This window comes from Pelophylax lessonae (genome assembly GCF_965119305.1).
Source record: "Pelophylax lessonae genome assembly, chromosome: 5".
In the NCBI taxonomy this organism is placed as follows: Eukaryota; Metazoa; Chordata; class Amphibia; order Anura; family Ranidae; genus Pelophylax; species Pelophylax lessonae.
In genome coordinates this window covers 130,626,354-130,645,626 of record NC_138772.1, presented here as the reverse complement: position 1 = coordinate 130,645,626, position 19,273 = coordinate 130,626,354, and the positions used below count along the sequence as shown (strand labels likewise).

At 48.9% G+C, this 19,273-nt stretch overlaps 1 protein-coding gene across 1 annotated transcript in view; it reads right to left on the bottom strand.

Annotated features, from left to right (window-relative positions):
* Positions 1-18,803, bottom strand: part of LOC309556442 (serine/threonine-protein kinase 31-like) — a gene marked incomplete at its 3' end in the record, with an annotated part of 195,042 nt that extends 176,239 nt beyond the window's left edge. The window contains exon 1 of the mRNA XM_082258904.1: positions 18,759-18,803. The remainder of the gene's footprint in view (positions 1-18,758) is intronic.
* Positions 18,804-19,273: the final 470 nt, after the last annotated feature.

Genomic DNA, 19,273 nt, shown 5'->3' with positions numbered 1-19,273 from the left:
GGGATGAGGGTGCAGTCAGCTAAGGGAAAGCTGAAAAACAAGGGGATTCCAGGTCGTGTGCATCCCAGCGAGACGGTCCACTCACAGGCTCATCCCTATCCATGGGGGCACTGTCGTGGCGAGGCCTAGTTCTGGACTATAACCTGCTCACGCTCGCTGGCAAGACTGGGAGACCTTCTTAAGGATAGAGTATCCAGTGCAAAACCTCAGTCGGCTGTTGCTTGTAGTTCCTCTGGACCTTGGTCCTCAAGAACTAACTAGTGAAAATAAAAAAGCAAACAAACTTCCCTATAATAGCTAAAACTGAAGTCCCAGCAGGAAGCTAGGACCTATTCCTTACACAAAGCAGAAACAAACGGTTTGATGATAGCTGGGTGTGTGGGGTTATGTCTGCAGGGACAGCACCCATAGGTGTGGCTAAGCTTTTTTCCTGCCTAGTGCCTATTCCTGATGGGAGGAGGAGAAGCATAACCCTATAGTCTCTGACTAGATGGAGCTGCGTCTGTCGATGAATGATAGAGAAAAGGAGGTTTTTGAAGAACCGATAACACCAAATTCAGATCCAGCAAAGGTAACGGGGATCGCCTTGGAGGCGATATATGATGCACCCACTAAATAAAAGGGTGAATCAGGGCATGCGTTGCTAAAGGACGTTTGGAAAAACACAGCCAAGGCCTTTGATAGTACCCAAAGCCAAACGCTGTTCAATTCCTTTTTGAAGAAAAGTCAAAAACCTAGCTACCGAAAAAAAGCGAGGGTGCACTTTCAATCATTCACGTTATGAAATGTACGATTTCCACGTACGATGGTAGATCTTCCTGGAAGTAGATTTCATGGCCTTCAACAGTGTAGGAATCAGAGATTTAGAAAGACCTCTATCCTTCAATAGCTGGCTTTCAACAGCCACCCTGAGAGGAAGCCTCCAAGGAGCATTGGCTCCAGACCTTACCAGGTCTGCGTACCAAGACCTATGAGGCCAATACGGGGCCACTAGAATGACCAGAATTCCTTCCACCTCTATTCTGCGCAGCAGCTTCAGCAGGAGTTTCAGCGGAGGGAACACAGATCAGCCGATACTGATCCCAAGGAGCCACCAGTGCGTCTGTGGCATCAGCCAGAGGATCCCTTGACCTGGCCACGGACCTCTGAACCTTCTCGTTGAGTCAAGAGGCAAACAGGTCGACATCAGGTGTCCCCCACCAGACACACAGGAGGTGAAAAACCTCCGGGTGCAGGGACCACTCCCCCTGATCCAACACCCGACGACTCGGGTAATTCGCCTGCCAGTTCTCCACACCTGGGATGTGCACAGCAGAAAGAGCTGGGACAAACTTCTTGGCCCAACCCAGAATCTCGGCCACCTCCCGGGCTGCCAAGACACTCTTGGTGCACCCTTGATGATTGATGTATGTCACAGCCGTGGCAATGTCCGTTTGAATCCGGACCAGGCAACCCTGCAGGGGAGCCTTCCAACGACTCAGGCAAAACGAGAATCTCCTTTTGTAAGGGTCTTGTATGGAACTGAGCAAACAAAACCACCTCGAAGGTTGATACCATCAGACCCAAGGCCCACATGCAAGTCCGCATAGAGGACAGATTGTTTTCTAACAACTGGATCACCCCCTGCAATTTTTTAAACTTGTCCGGGGGAAGAAAGATCCTCACCAAAGCGGAGTCCAGAGTCAGGCCCAGATAATCCAGTCTCATTGAAGGAATCAGGGCATATTTTTTTTAAGTTGATGTTCCAACCGAACTCTTGCAGTGTTTTGACAGTGTCAGACTAATCGCCCAACAGGGCTGAATGAGAGTTCGCCCTCAATAGGAGGAGATCGTCCAGGTACCCCAGTACCAAAATCCCCTGTTGGCGCAGTAATGCCAACACCAGAGCAAACACCTTGGTGAATACCCTGGGGGAGGAGGCGAGACCAAAGGGTAACGCCACAAATTGATAATGCTCCTCTCCTATAGCGAAGCAGAGAAGACGCTGGTGTCCAGCTTAGATAGGGATGTGTAGATATGCGTCCTTGATATCTATGGTGGCCAAAAAGGCTCCCTGGTGTAGGGACGCCACTACCGTGCAAATGGACTCCATTCGAAACCTCTGTACCCACACAAAGCTGTTCAAAGCCTTGAGGTGCAGGATTGGACACACTTTGCCTTCCTTCCTGGGCACAGTAAACAGGTTTGAATAAAAACCTTGAAAACGCGCTGACCAAACTGGTCGACCTACGCCTTCTCTTCTCTCGTCTTCTAGACAGACATACCCGTGCCCGCTTGCGTCATGTCTCTCACAAGTTTTATGAACAAGGCAATAAGTGTGGCCGCATGCTTGCCCGAGCCCTGCATCGGAAACGTGCCCAGATGTGTGTGCACAAACTACGCTCCCCATCTGGCGGCTCGGTTATTAAGCCCTCAGAGATTGCTAACCAGTTTCGCGCCTATTACGCGGACTTTTACGACCTATCCGGTTCCACCACGGCAGACTCCCATACTGCTAAGTTGACGGCCATTAGGGACTACCTTTCTGACCACGTCTTCCCCTCCCTGTCCTCAGACCAGCGCTCTGACCTGGACGCTCCCATTACACTGGATGAATTGGAACGCACGGTTCTCTCCCTGCCTAATGGCAAAAGCCCCGGCCCTGATGGCTACACAAAGTCCTATTACAAAACATTCCTCCCTCTCCTGCAGAAATCCATGTGTGACTATTTTAATTCGCTGGTCACAGACAGGGAGATACCCTCAGAAGCCTTACTGGCCCACATTACGGTGATTCCGAAGGCTAACAAGGATCCTACGGCTCCACAAAGCTACCACCCCATTTCATTGCTTAATGTAGATATCAAAATTTTCGCTAAACTCCTGGCAAATCGCCTGAAACATCTTATGCCCCAGGTTATCCATCTTGACCAGACCGGGTTTATTGCCGGTAGGGAGGCTAGAGACAATGCCATTCAGGCGATACAGTTAATCCACTGGGCTACCACCCGTTCTGACTCCCCGCCCTACCTGATCCTCTCGACCGATGCCGAAAAGGCGTTTGATCAGGTGGACTGGACTTATTTGAGGGGGTTCCTGGAGTCATTGGGCCTGGGACCACACATGTTGGCATGGATCATGGCACTGTACAGGGATCCTAGTGCTAGGGTCCGTGTTAATGGGTGTCTTTCCGCCGGGTTCCAGAACGGTACCAGGCAGGGATGCCCTCTCTCGCCCCTTCTTTTCGCCCTGGTCCTAGAGCCCTTTTTGGCCAAGGTCAGGGCGAATGGGGACATCAGAGGTGTGCGGGTCGGGACGATGGAGCATAAACTCTCGGCTTATGCCGATGACATCTTGTTCCATCTTACCGATCCCCTGCTTTCGTTGCCGGTCCTGATGCGAGAACTTGAACGATTTAGCCTTGTCTCCAATTTTAAGATCAATTTTGGCAAATCTGAGATTCTCCCCGTCTGTGTGCCTTGACCCTTGTCTGCTTCCCTGCGGGCCGCCTTCCCTCTCAAGTGGACTGTCTCTTCCCTGACGTACCTAGGCTAACAGCTTACAGACCGTTTTGACACACTCTATAAAGCCAACTACCCCCGCCTCTTGGCAGACATCAAACAGGACCTCCTGCACTGGACCAAAACGGCCTTTACCTGGTTGGGGAGGGTTAACATTATTAAGATGAATGTTCTCCCCAGGGTGTTGTTTTACCTCCAGATGCTGCCTATCCCTTTGCCTCGTAGTTTCTTCTGCCTTCTGGACAGCCTAATCACGGGTTTCGTCTGGAATGGTAAACGTCCCCGCATTGCCCTGGCCACCCTGAAGCATCCTAAACACTTGGGAGGCCTTGGCCTTCCAGATGTGCGGCGCTATTACCGCGCTATTGTCCTTCAGCGCATCCTCAACTGGCGCTTCCGCTCCAAGCTCTGGGTCCCTCTCGAAAAGTTCATAGTTTCCTATGCCCCCTGGCTTTCCCGGGAATAACGGGGGCTGTCAGACAACGTCTCTGCCCTCACAGTCCACGCGCTGACAGTGTGGGACCGTGTGAATAAGCTCCTGGATCTGGCGCCCCCTGTGTCCCCGTTGGCCCTCCTAGGGGGTTACCTTTGGTTCCCCCCCCGGGAACAGATGGCCTTTTTTGACCCCTGGGTGGACGATGGCAACGCCAGTTGCGGGAAACTGATGAAAAGTGGTAAACTCCTGCCCTATGACGTCCTGAAGGCACGTCACGGCGGGTCCCCTATGAATTTTTGGAGGTACAGGCAGCTACACCACTTCTTTGCTGTCCACGGCCTGGCGATCCGTCCTCAGACATCTCTTACGCCCTTTGAACGCCTGTTTATCCAGGACGACCCCGTCCCCCACATGGTTTCTGAGTTGTACCAACTACTGGGTGCTGCATCCTCCGCTTCTGCGCCCATATGTACTCGGCTTTGGGAGCGGGACCTGGGAATGAAACTTACTGAGGCCCAGCTTTCTTGCCTTTTCCAACTGACTCACTCGAGTTCGGCAGACTCTAAGATGCAAGAAACAAATTATAACGCACTGGTACCGGGTGCCGGCGGCCTTGGCACGCATCTACCCCTCGGCCTCCTCCGCATGTTGGCGAAACTGCGGCGGTACCGGTACCCTGATGCATTTGTGGTGGGAGTGTCCGGTGATCGCCCCTTTTTGGCACGATGTCCGGGACCAAGTCAAAACTATCCTGGATCTGGACGTGCCATTTAGCCCCCTCCATTTTCTCCTGCACGTACCCTGTATGCCGCTCAGCCGATATAGACGTAGCTTGCTACCCCATCTCAATGCTGCGAGGAGACTGATTCCGATTTATTGGAAGCGGCCGCAGGTCCCGGGCAGGACAGAGTGGCGGCGGATGGTGGACACTATCCGAGATTGCGGAGGATTGGGTCGCTAGATGTCGTGGGACACGGGAGCGCAATGACTTGAGGTGGCAACCGTGGGCTGACCACTTAGGTGATCTGTCCGCGTTGCCCTCGAGCCTAGATCATGCCCTGCTGGTGTTGGCCGATCCTTCCCTAGCAGCCCTTAGGTCCCTTTCCGTAGGCTGTCCTTGGTCTTCAGGTGGATGGGAGGATCCCGTGGGGGCGTGGCGTTGGCAGTGCTCCGGATTCTGGCAGGTACGATCTCCTTTCCCCCTTCCTCTTCTTCCCTAGGCTTCTTTCTTTCTCTCCCTCTCCCTACCTTTTCCTCATATTTCCTCTCCCTGGTATCCCTGTTTCTGGACTCTCTTTGTTTTTCCTCCCTACACGCTGCCCCATTTACCTCGAGTGGGCGATTTTTGTCAGTGTTTTGGAGGGTCTACCGGAGTTAGTTATGTTGTGTCTCCCTTTCCTTCGGGCCCTCCGCCCGCGGAGCTGGCCTGAGGTCGGTGCAGCTCTTCTGTGTGGTCCCACCCTGTTGATAGATGCCCCCCACGACCAGTTGGGGGCGGTTTGAGGTGCCTGGGGGGCGCAGCACTGGGGGCGGTTTGATGGAAGCTGATGCCCCCCTCCCCCTGCGGCGTGCTTCGGCTTGGGGCTCCCCTGGGATATGTATTGCACCCTCTGGGACCTGCAGACGTCTGAAGTTGACCGTGCCGCGTAACTCCCGGCAGGCCGCCCTCTTATTTCTTCCACTGAACGACGGTTTTTGCACTATGTTGTGTTGATACACGCTACCCCTTTAACACTAGGTTATGTACCACTTTGCACTTTTATGCCCATTGGGGTGTGGCCCTGTTCCGCTGCCACCCTTAATCTGTATTTTTGTTGTTGTTGTACCACAAATATGAAACAATCTGGCAACCATGGTTAGATTGACTGTTCCTCCTCTAAGGGATGAATTTGCCTCTTCCTGAATACATTTCCCTTATGTTCTCTAGATAACATTCTGTCACATATTTTAAATTGCTAGGATATCTCCTTCCTCATCTATGTATCTGTAACCTTGAATGCCTACTGTGTATGTGTCATCTATATTTTTAAAAAAGAGCAAATCTCTTATGGTAAAAGTATTTCATAATGAGCTAGTATGCGATTCATACTATATTATTATACCTTTGTCTTAGTTTTTTTTTTCCCTCAGGGTTTAAAACTTTAACTTTTCCCTTTCTATTTTAAACTAAAAAATGGGGTCTGCTATGCACACAGAGTGTAACTCCAGCCCAAACTTTCATTTATATTTTTGGACAGTGTGGAATTGGTTAGAACATCTGTCCAGTTTATATTACGTTTCACTCTACTTTCTGTATGAGGTTAATCACTGCAGTAAGTGTTCTCTTGAAAAGTATATGCCTTCTCTGTGTATTCTGGTGATGACCATAAAATTGTGATTTGCCTATCATCTTTGCTTCTGATGATAATGCTCCCAGGGACAAATGGCAAGTTTGGGCCAGAAAACAAAGATTACATGTGTCCTCATAACCTGTAAGAAGAAAAAAACAACTTTACAAAAAACAACCTCTGAGGCGGTTCTGCGGGGGGAGGGCATTTTTCTGGTGGAGTACCCTCCTGGGGACCATCCAATGCCTGAAACAATCTGGCAACCATGGTTAGATTGACTGTTCCTCCTCTAAGGGATGAATTTGCCTCTTCCTGAATAAATTTCCCTTATGTTCTCTAGATAACATTCTGTACTGGAGGCCATATCTCCAGAAGGATATAGATACTCTAGAGAGAGTTCAGAGAAGAGCTACTAAACTAGTTCATGGATTGCAGGAAAAAACTTACCAGGAAAGGTTAAAGGACCTTAACATGTATAGCTTGGAAGAAAGAAGAGACAGAGGGGATATGATAGAAACATTTAAATACATAAAGGGAATCAACTCGGCAAAGGAGGAGAGCATATTTAAAAGAAGAAAAACTACCACAAGAGGACACAGTTTTAAATTAGAGGGGCAAAGGTTTAAAAGTAATATGAGGAAGTATTACTTTACTGAGAGAGTAGTGGATGCATGGAATAACCTTCCTGCAGAAGTGGTAGCTGCAAATACAGTGAAGGAGTTTAAGCATGCATGGGATAGGCATAAGGCTATCCTTCATATAAGATAGGGCCAGGGACTATTCATAGGATTCAGATATATTGGGCAGACTAGATGGGCCAAATGGTTCTTATCTGCCGACACATTCTATGTTTCTATGTTGTCTCATATTTGTTTGTACTCAGGTACACTAAATAAAGATTCATTAGAAAAATAAAAAAAACATTATTGCCTATCTACTCATGTTCACCTGATACCTGTTATAGGCACAATCTCTCTTTGATCCCTTCTGTTACTTATTACTCTTACCTGCTTTTATTAATAACAGTTGTCCTGCATATTGATTGCTTCATGCTATGTACCTTCGCTGCATCAGTTGGCTGATTGCCACATGTTTACTCATTTAGAATGCACTGTTTAGTTCTTTGTTCACTATGTATGAGTGCATATAAACCAATAAAATGTTTAAAATTAAAAACCTTGAAAACTTTCCTGAGAGGGAACCAGCACAATCACCCTTTGCGACCGCAAATTCTGTACCACCTCTCTGTGAGCCCTTAAAACGGTCTGGATAGGCGCAGATTGGACGGGAAGAACCTGTCCGACGGTCGAGACCGGAATTCAATCTTGTACCCCGATTGGATCAGTTCGTGAACCCATTTGTCCTGAAACAAGGAAGTCCATGGTTCCAGAAAGAAGCAAAGACATCCCCCCACCCCAGAATCGGGTGAGGACGCCCCTTCATGCAGATGCGGAATTGTCTGCAGATCCGGATTGGCCTGTCATCGGTTTACCTGATCACGTCTTCTTGGCACTCCCAGAAGACCTGAATGGCTTTCCTTTTTCTTGCGACCCGGAGGTACGAAAAAGCCACCTATGAGCAATAAAAGAAGGCCCCCGTCTAGCACGTGTTGCCTTGCCCTTAGAGGATTGAGGGAGAAGAGTACTCTTCCCACCCGTAATGCCTTGGATCAACTCATCCAGGGAGGACGCAAACAACCTCTCCCCCATAAAGGGAAGGTCAGAAAGGGCCTTGTTGGAAGCCTGGTCCACAGACAAGCTTTTTAGCCACACCATGCGTCTAATAGCAATCCCCACAGCGGACACTCTGGCTACCAGCAGAGCCACATCCAGCGACGCATCGCATATAAACATAAGGGCTTGAGCCATTTGATCCAAGAGCTCAATCAGCTCCGGGGATAGTTGTTCCGTTTCAAAGACACCTTTTAGTAACTTCACCCATTCAGTGAAGGTCTGCGAAACCAGGGTGGTCACAAAAATTGGTTTCAATATGGAGCCCGCTATCGCATGTAAATGATGGGAGAGAGACTAAATCCGTCAATCAACGGGGTCCGTAAAGGCCGGGGATTTTTCCACCGGGACCATAGTAGACTTATTCAGTCTGGAAGCAGGATGACCCACCTCTGGTAGCACGATACAACTAGAGGAAACCTTATCCGTGAAGGGATAACAGCAATTAAAACGCTCGGGCACCACTAACATGTGCTTAATGCGCCCCCACTGTTCATTGACAATATTGTCAAAAAGTTCCAGACAGGGGAACACTTTGCCTGATTTTTGGGATTTGCCGGTGCCAAAAGACAGCTGCGTTCCTGACACTGTAGACTCATCCGCCATTTTTAAAGTTTGTCTCACTGAAACTAAGTGCTTCCACCAATGCGCTTTCCAGCTCAGCGGCCGAGGACAGGTCCTCTTCGCTATCAGAGTGCGATGACACAGAGTCACCAGGGTGGGGGTGCATCTGCGGCAGCCACATCAACCTCAATCTGAAGATACACCAGAGGTGGGTAAAGGCAAAAGGCGCTTACGGCTAGTGTTACTTTTTAACACTAAATCCATCTTTGACAATAGGCTTTCTAGAACTGCTGTAATAGCGGACAGGGGCTGCTACCCAGAAGGTTCCGCAGTCGCACTGAGGGGGGTCTGTAGGTGAAATTTTGTTCTGGAACTCCATATGTACTAAATTTAAAAAATGTAGTGTCACTTTAAAAAAAGTTGCAAAAACGCGATCGCACCACTGCTACGACGATATTGCAAGTCGCAGCCTAACACAGTCTGTTCTGTTAGCAGTGTGTGTGAGGAAACCCACAATAGACCCCAGAAAACGTTACCAAACCGACCAGGAGGCTTGCATGAACGATCTGTACAGCAGAAACGATCACACACAGGAAGTGAAAGTAACTGGATCATGCCTAGAATGTCTGATGCCTTGCTGTCCAGCATCATGGACCACAAGATGGCCGCCCCATGCATTCCTATTGGGAAGATTTAGAAAATGGCTGCCCATACATTACAATAAGGATTCTGACAGTAATGCAGGACAAGTCTACAGCAAAATGGCGGCTCCCACAGCGCGCCATGCGGTCTCCAGGACCCCCAGGAGGGGTCACGGCAAAGGCATTGGATGGTCCCCAGGAGGGTACTCCACCAGAAAAAAACCCTTCCCCCGCAGAACCGCCTCAGAGGTTGTTTTTTGTGAAGTTTTTTTTTTCTTCTTACAGGTTATGAGGACACATGTAATCTTTGTTTTCTGGCCCAAACTTGCCATTTGTCCCTGGGAGCATTATCATCAGAAGCAAAGATGATAGGCAAATCACATTTTTATGGTCATCACCAGAAAACACAGAGAAGGCATATACTTTTCAAGAGAACACTTACTGCAGTGATTAACCTCATACAGAAAGTAGAGTGAAACGTAATATAAACTGGACAGATGTTCTAACCAATTCCACACTGTCCAAAAATATAAATGAAAGTTTGGGCTGGAGTTACACTCTGTGTGCATACCAGACCCCATTTTTTAGTTTAAAATAGAAAGGGAAAAGTTAGAGGTTTTAAACCCTGAGGGGAAAAAAAAAAAAACTAAGACAAAGGTATAATAATATAGTATGAATCGCATACTAGCTCATTATGAAATACTTTTACCAAAAGAGATGAGGAAGGAGATATCCTAGCAATTTAAAATATGTGACAGAATGTTATCTAGAGAACATAAGGGAAATGTATTCAGGAAGAGGCAAAGTCATCCCTTAGAGGAGGAACAGTCAATCTAACCATGGTTGCCAGATTGTTTCATATTTGTGGGGGCAGTTTCTATTGATAGGTGTCAACTTATACACTGGTAGGGCCCCATTTATAATAGTTTTGCACCAAGATAGCGTGGAGTGAAGTCCATTTGATTATTTCCTTTTTAGCATAGTATAACAGGTACGACACCAATGTTTCTAGGTCTTTGCTCATCATCAGGAGTGCAAGGAACAGATAATTGGAGACTCGTAATAAGATCAAAAACTTCTTTCCAGAATTGTGCCACCTGTGGCATGTCCAGAACATATCATGAAATACTTACCTTAGAACAAAGCCCTCCAGCAGCTTCTGCACACCGCTGAGACAGATGACATCTTCCCCTGTGTTTCTTCCATCTCTGGCGCGGTGAGTGGCCTGAGCTAAGATGACGTCACTCCTGCGCATTTACTCGGGAGCCGCTGCTCACGGCACAGGTGCTAAAAGGTCCACCATAATATGCCGACCATGCACTCTGAATATCTTCTAAACTGTGCAAGTTTAGAAGGTATTCACGGTACCTACAGGTAAGCCTTAGACCCGGTTCACACTGTCACGACTTGCCAGGCGACTTGGTCGCCTGACAAGTGTTCCATTTAGTGCAATGGAACCGTTCTAATCAGAGCGACTGAAGTCGCTCCGACTTAGAAAAAGGTTCCTGCACTACTTTGGTGCGACATCGGAGCGGCTTGCATTGACTTCTATTATAGAAGTCGTTTGCAAGCCGCGATGAAGTCGTACTGCAAGAGGCGGCTCAAAGTTGGGGAGACTGAGTCACCCCAGTGTGAACCGGCTCTTAATATCGGCTTACCTGTAGGTACAATTAAAAAATAAGACATTACTTCATCTTTAACCACTTGCCGACCGCCGCACGACTATATACTGCGGCGGTCAGCCCCTCACAGGCAGAGTGACGTATCGGTACGTCACTAGCCCGGGAGGGTCTGGGGAGCGAGCGCGCGCCGCCGGCAGCGCGCTCCCGCTCCCGCACCACCCCGCACGTGTGACCAGCGGACCCGATGTCCGCCGGTCACTCTGCGATCGGCGGGGGAGAGGGAGAAAGTCCGGCAGCTTGTGTAAACAAGCTGCCTGTCAGTTCTCCCTGTGTAGAGACACTGATCATACGGTTCTACTATGTAGAACCGTAGATCAGTGTAACTACACCTCAAGCCACAGCCAATCACAGTTAGAATCACGCCCCTAGGGACACACACAGCCCCTCCCTCTCAAATAAAGTTAACCCCTTCACTGCCAGTGTATTTTTACAGTAACCGTGTATATATATATATATATATATATATATATATATATATATATATATATATATATATATATATATATATATATATATATATATATATATATATATATATATAGCACTGATTACTGTAGAAATGTCACTGGTAACCCCAAAAGTGTCAAAAATATCAGTCAAGGGTCCGATCTGTCAGCCGCAATGTCGCAGTACTGCAAAAAAAAAAAAAGAAATCGCAGATCGCCGCCATTACGCGTTAAAAAAAAAAACAACAAAAATGACAAAAATCTTTCCCTTTGTTAGTAAACGCGATAACTTTTGCACAAACCAATCAAAATACGCTTTTTGCGATTTTTTTTTTACCAAACATATGTAGCATAAAACAAATTGGCAGAAAATTTGTGATTTACTTTTTTTTGGGAATTTCATATAAAAAAAATGTGAAAAAAATTGTTATTTTTGCAAAATTGACACTCTTTTTTTGTTTATAGCGCGTGATCAAAAAAAAATCGCACAGGTGATCAAATACCACCAAAAGAAAGCTCTGTTTGTGGGAAAAAAAGGACGTCAAATTCGTTTAGGTACAGCGTCGCACGCCCGCGCAATTGTCCGTTAAAGTCAAGCAGTGCCGAATCGCAAAATACCCCCTGGTCAGGAAGGGGGTAAAATCTTCCGGGGCTTAAGTGGTTAAAACAATTATCAGGGTCTTTTTTTTTTTTTTTTTGCGTCTGTATCTTGCTTTTCCCCCCAACTTCTTTTTCTTAGAGACGACAGAAAGAGGGGCCCCCTCCCCCCCTCAAAAGTGGGAGGAATTCTACCTCCAAAGACAAAGACAGATAAATCTTCTCAATGGAGACACAGGCCATAATAAAAACAAAAAACTTTGCATAGGGTGCAACTCTTCCCTACACTACCCAAAACAAAAATGATAAAAAGATAATAAGTATGCTACTTTGAACAGGTTTAAAGTGTAACCAAACTAGCATTCATCTTAAAGTAGATACTTTTCTGTCCGAGGGCAAGGTAGTCAGGATCCTTGAGCTTATTCTTAAAGATTGTAGCTAACAAAACCAAATAATGGTATGCATTATAAAAATTGGGTGGAGAGTAACTGTCTGAAAAATTCTGGCACCGTCCCCTGGAAATAGAAAATGTAAATTCCAGGTCTTACTGGGGGAAGGGAAGGGGAAAAGGGGGAAGTGAGAGAAAATCCAGAAGGACACTGGGAGCTGGGGATTTGAGTGTGCCCTGAAATAACAAGAAAATGGCTAAAAAAACAATTTTTATTCAATGACACAAAAGGATTAAAACAACAGTCATAACATGTAAAAACTGGATTTTTGACTTACCGTAAAATCCTTTTCTCTTAAGTTCGACAGACGCAGTTCTCTGATTCATATCAGTAGGGTTATACTGCCCCCTACAGGAGTAGGACACTAGGCAGGAAAAAGTTCTGGCTATGCCTATGGGCAGTCCCGGAGGGTACACCCTCTCTTCCTGCATAGGATGTCAGTTTTGTATTAAAGTAAAATAGTGTCAGAAAGTAACACCAACCCAACTCAAAATAGAGGGGCGGGTACCGCGTCCGTCAATGAACTTGAGAAAAGGATTTTACGGTAAGTCAAAAATCCAGTTTTCTCCATCGTTCATTGACGGACGCAGTTCTCTGATTCATATCAGTAGGGACGTCCCAAAGCAGTGCCATAAAACGAGGGGTGGAACAGCAGAAAAGAACAAGTCCCCAAGACCAAAAACAGCCAACCAGGCAACATAGGACTCATCAGAACAAAAGATGAGGCCCACCTGATAAACAGTAAAACCCTCAAGGGAGGCCAAAAGCCCTCCAAACAGCAGCCAGCAAAAAGCGGTGCGGCCAAAAAGAGGCATCTGCAGATGCCAGCACATCCACCTCATAAAATGAAGCAAAGGTGTGAACGACCAGGTAGTCGTCCTACAACCTGAAGCACAGATGCCTGTATGGCAAAAAGCCCAGGAAGCACTAGGCGCCCAAGTAGAAACAGGGAAAGGTAGGACCTGACCCATAAATAAAGAATCCTGCACCACCGACTGTCCGATTCCCCTGGAAATAGTCGCAGCAGACACAGGCAGCCCTGTTCTTGGGCCATCCGTGAGCACAGAGAACGAACCTGACTACGGGAAGACTCAGTAGTCGCCAAGTACCCCTCGAGTGCCGAACTCCATCCAGAGTATGCAGCGCACATTCTGTAGGATGAGGGGGCTCAGGACACAAGATGGCAGCACAATGGACCCGAGCAAGTGAACACTACAAACCACCTTCGGAGGGAAGGATGGATCCAGACGAAGTACCACCTGGCCCCATGAACCAACAGATAGGGAGAATGACAGGACAATGTCGCCAGTGCTGACACCCTGTGTGCAGAGTGACAGCAACCAAGGCAACCTTCTACAATAAAGGTAAGCAGGGGATACCCACGATACTCGCAAAGGAGAGTCTGGAAGAACCAACTGCACCAACCAAGGTCCCCAGTTGGCGACGGAGGTCGCACCGGAAGAACCAAGTTTCGCACCACCTGGAAAAAGTAACGCACCAGGGAATGGATGGCAAACGGCCTGTGGAATAAAAAGTATCAAAGCCGAAACCTGACCCTTGACAGTACTCAAGGCCAACTTTTGATCAATCCCCCCGTTGAAGGAAGCCAAGATCCGGCCACTGAGCAAGAGCGAGGGGGAGCCCAAGAAGACTCACACCACGCAATACGTGACTTTCTTATAAGATGAAAAAAAATCATCATAGAAGAGGCTTCCCACGCTTTAAGTAGGGTGGGAATTACCGAAGCAGACAACCCCCCGTCCTTTGACACCTGGCTTACAACAGCCAAGCCCGCAAGACGTCGAACGTAAAGCCAGACAGAAGATCGGCCCCGGAGAGAAGAAAACCCAAGGAGCTTCAGCGGCAAGCCTGACCAGGTCAGCGTACCAAGCTCGGCGAGGGAAGTCCAGAGCCACGAGAATGACCGAAATCCTGCCGCCTCAATCCTGTGAAGGATTCTTGGCAGCAACGAAGGAGGAAAGGCAGACAGCAGCTGACACTGACCTCTGCCCATCGGCGAGCACTCTCTCACGACCATGCCATCGTCAGCCTGGCTCAGGTGACCACGCCAATCATCTCAGCATTGAACATGTTGAACCTAGCGAATGTTCTTGCCCATGACAGAACCCATGAGGCCACCATTGCACACACCAGAGGGTCCCGGGAGCGGGCCACGACCTCTGCACTATCCTGTAGATGCAATGCCAGCAGGCCCATGTCTGGAGTGCCCCCAAACGAAGGTACAACTGCTGGAACGACTCCGGATGAAGGGACCATTGCCCTGCATCCAGGGCCAGTTGACTGAGGCAAACCGCCTACCAATTGTGTTGTTTCCCCCCAGGAAAGGGAAGAGCAGCTGGAACATGGCGCTCTACCCAAGAAACATCACTTCCAAGGCAGCAAGGACACTTATGGTGCCCCCATGGCGAATGACACAAGCCACGGTCGCGGCGTAGTCAATTGAAAGTGCACCGGACAGCTGCAGGTGTCCGATCCAATGAACTAGACAACGCTAGAACGCTATCAGTCCCAGGACAATAAGCGGTAACCTGGATCCTCCAGGGACCATACATCCCGGAAGCAGAAAACCTGCCGAGGACTCCTCCCCACCCAGACAAGCTTGCATCCGTGGTGACAATTGTCCAGTAGACGGGAAGGAAGGATTCCAGAGCAAGAATCCCCGGGCACCAGGCCCAGCCGGATCCGCAAGTCCAGAAAGTTTGGATTCCAGTCGCCTTCGAGAAGGAGTGCTTCCTGGGGGATCCCCAGAGGGATTTAGCGAAAGGGACCATCTTGAAAAACAACACCATCAGAGAAGACCATGTGCGGAACAGCAACAGTCAACCTCAGTCTAAAGTGCCAAGAGTTTTGACCCCGGAGGGAGAAACACCCTGACCGAGGACAAGCTCAAAGTCAGACTCAGAAAATCCAGTCTCATGGAAAGGACCAGGGATAATTTCTGAATGTTCAAAACCCACTTGAACTCGACCAGAGTTCCCACGGTGACAACCAACTTTGTTGTCAGCACCGTAGGGGACTCCATATGGAGAAGCAGAGCGGCCAGGAAACCAGGGCCGATACGCCCCGCTGCCGCAACAGCGCCAGGACCGGAGCCAACACCGTCGTGAAGACCCTGGCAGCATAAGCGAGACCAAAGGGTAACGCCACAAACCAAGAGATCCTTCCCCACTGCAAAAAACAGAGAACCGGTAACTGTCCAGAACATAACGGGACGTGAAGGTAGGCAGCTTGAGGTCTATTAGGATGCCACCTTATGTAGAGAAGGCACCACCGTGCGACCCAATACCAACTTGAATTTGTGATCTGCACGGAACCAACAAAAGACCAGTAGGTCCAGCTTGTTGAACCAGAGCCTGAACTGCCCCACAGAGCGCCTGTAAGCGATCCGGAGACAGCCGCACATTAGAAGGGAAAAAACCTTACCGGAAATAACCGGATTGAAACTCGATCTTGCAACTGGACCGCATGACCTCCTGAACCCAGTCAGCCTGGGATCCGGGCCAGCTGCAGGTCCTCGACACCCTAGATGGGAGAGGAAGCACCTTCAGGCCACATATGCCTTGTCAGCAGGTCTGGAAAAAAACAAACCCATGTACGCCAGACAAGGGTCGTCTGGAACCCACGTGGAAGTCTGGAAGGACTTTGCCACATCGACTGTCCCCGAGGGACGAAGAAACTGTTTGCGAGCCAAAAGGGAGGAACCCCGACTGCGACGAAGGCCCTCACCCCTGACAGCCCGTGTCATCCAGGGCAGCGCCAAACAGGCAATCCCCCTGAAAAGGGAGATCCATTAAGACCTTCTTAGAAGTTTGATCCGCAGACCAACACTCCGGTCAACCACCGCCAAAAACGACAAGGTGTTATACAAGGGAGCCTCGACCAGAGCGGCATCGCAAACAAAATACAGCCCCTGCGCCAGCTGGTCCAACAGCTCCCCCTCAGCAAGAGGGACATTCTCTACACCAAATTGAGGAGTTAGGACTCCGGCCATCAGGCAGAGTCTGCGTGACAAGGGCAAACAAACACTTTTCCCAGTGCAGCTACTCCAGGGAGCACAGAGCTCAGGCCACAGCCCACGCCATCCTAAGTCCTTAAAGGACGGGGATTCCTCCACCGGAACAACGGTAGTCCCATTCAGCTAGAGATCGTACATCCACCAAAGGCAGAAACAGTCCTCTGTACCAGAGACTCCCCCAAAAAGGCAACGGCTAATGGCCGCATAGACACCCCAGGGGAACGTCTCAGACGGTTCCACTCCTACATGAGCAGCCAACAAAATGAGCAGCTCCGGGTGGCATGTGAGTGCCAGATGCAACCTGCGCCCTAGGCACAGCCGCCGCTGCGACCCCCAAATTGCAGGGTGCCACGCACCAAAAACAGCCAGTGCGTCCACCAGCGCCTGTCGTGGCAGGGGAGGTGGAAATGCCATCTTCATCATCCGAGGAGACAGGGCACGAGGTAACAAACCCGGCAGGGAGGCCCACGTCAGCCTGACGCTTGCGGCGCCTGAGCCAGACTCAAGACTCCGAGCCATCAGAAGAGACAGGGGTAGGTGGAGAAACGTTTTAGCGCACCTACCACCACCCCCGGGTCCAAATGCGTCCCGAACTGCCGAGAAGGCATAGACGGACAGTGGAGATCCGGAAGGCCCTGCGGCCTCCATGAGGGGGTCAGGTGGGGAAAAAATAGCCCGCAGGGTCCATACTGAACCTGAGGAACCTGCCAGAAACTTTTAAAAAAATAGAAAAAAAAAAAATAAATAAATTTTTTCATTTAACGGCCCCACAGCGCTACAGCGCCCCCGGAGGTCAGGCACGCGCTAACGGACCCCCACAGAGAGGGAGAGACCACCCTCCAAACTCACTGTCCTTCAGGCACTCCCCCACCGGCCTTCACCGCAAAAAAAATCTCCCGCAAAATGGCCGAAAATGGGTGTACCAAGATGGCCGCCTCCATAGAAGCAAACAGAGGCTACAACAAAATGGCGGCCCGCCCGAAAATCGCTGTATTCTGTGGCCCTTTTGGGGGACCACCCAAACACCCATCCACTTCAGAAGAACCCCAGCAAGGCCAACCCCCCCCCCCCCCCCCCCGCACGATCATTGAGCACAGCGGGCAGGGCACACTCACCCGGCCCCTCCTGCGGCCTGCACACTAGGCCCCAGGCTCAGGTAGGCCCAAACAGTCCCCCACATGGGGGGGGGGTCACAATAGGACAAAGGGGAAACCCAGGAGTGCGAGTCCGACCATCCCAGGGAGAGGGCCCATGTCCACTCCAAAATCCGCCAGGAAAGGGGGGGAACATTTACTCACCATACCAGGAACACAGGCGGGCGCCATCTCTTGACAGGACCCCACGCCATCGGAGTAGGGGGGCTGTCGGCCAAATAGGAACGCTACAACATCAGCCTCGACCCTGTCGTGTGCGCGCTGGCGAGACGTTTAACTCGCTGGGCCAGTCCCCGTCCAGTGGGACTATGTTGCGGCCAACCCAGCACAGAGCTAAGGCCTGCGCGCGCTCGCTGGCCAGACTGGGGTGACCACTGCATATGGGGGTCCAGTCTGTCGCCCAGCCCGGCATAATTGCTTGAAGATCTCACAGGAAAAAAGGTTCCGGAGAAAAAAGGCTAGCTAAAAAAATTCTATATAAAAAAAATACTTTATATGCCAGGACCAGAGATCCCAGCAAGGAACTAGGTACTTACTCCTGACTAGGCGGATTAAAACTGACATCCTATGCAGGAAGAGAGAGGGTGTACCCTCCGGGACCGCCCATAGGCGTAGCCGGAACTTTTTCCTGCCTAGTGTCCTACTCCTGTAGGGGGCAGTATAACCCTACTGATATGAATCAGAGAGAACTGTGTCCGTCAATGAACGATAGAGAAAATAATTGTATATTCTGCATGTAATCATACAATTGGTGGATCAATGCGTTACGCCCACACAAAAAAAAAAAAAAAAAGCGAGCTTCTTCAGGATCAAATTTTGTATGAGCCTTCAGAGTATAAGCCTTTTAGATATCATCCACAAAACATATGTATAGCGCTAAGTCAAGTCAGTGTATATCTTGAGGGAGGTAGGAGGCCAAAAAGTAAGCATCCATCCACTCCAAGCAGGAGGTAAGATAAGATTATAAAAAAAAGACCCTTTTAACACATTCGCCAAAATTCAGCCACACAGTGACCAGATCCCCATGTGCAATATAGTAAACAACATGTTCAAAAATACGCATAAAGATAGGTCTCTCGTCCACAGCCGAAGCAAAGTAATGATATTAATTGCTTTTCATCTGTTGCTTGGTACTAGTTTTTATACTCTAACATGTATGTAAAGGCAAAAAAATTTCTACAACAGTGATAGCCTACCTGTCCCCAAAATGTCACAGCATTTTCCACATGAGACACATACACATCCTCTACTGCAAAGGAAAAACATACAAATTTAGAGAGAAAATAAAAACACACAAGATATACATTTAAAACAGACCTTTCACCAAATGTGCTCTCTGTCCCTCCCCTCCCCTGCACAATTGAATATGAATACAGTTTGTTTCATAGAATTTGTCCTTGGTTACCAACTTATTTCTCGCCTAGACAAAGGCTCGCAACATCTTAAAAGGTAGCTCTGTCACACATCCCAAGAGGCTTTAGGACAGTCTATTAGTACCTACAAATCTTGAGCCGACACAGCGGCAAGACAGTAGGGGGAACCCTATAAATATAGAGAAATGACAGCTCCCCCCAAAAAAATCAAAATGGCTGCATGGGAGAAAAAAAATTATATAAAATACCATGGTAACAGGTGCTGGGCTATCCAGTCTAGTAAGCATGTATTTTTTAGGCTATAACCTACAGGGATAGTACTTAAGAGTGGCTGATCT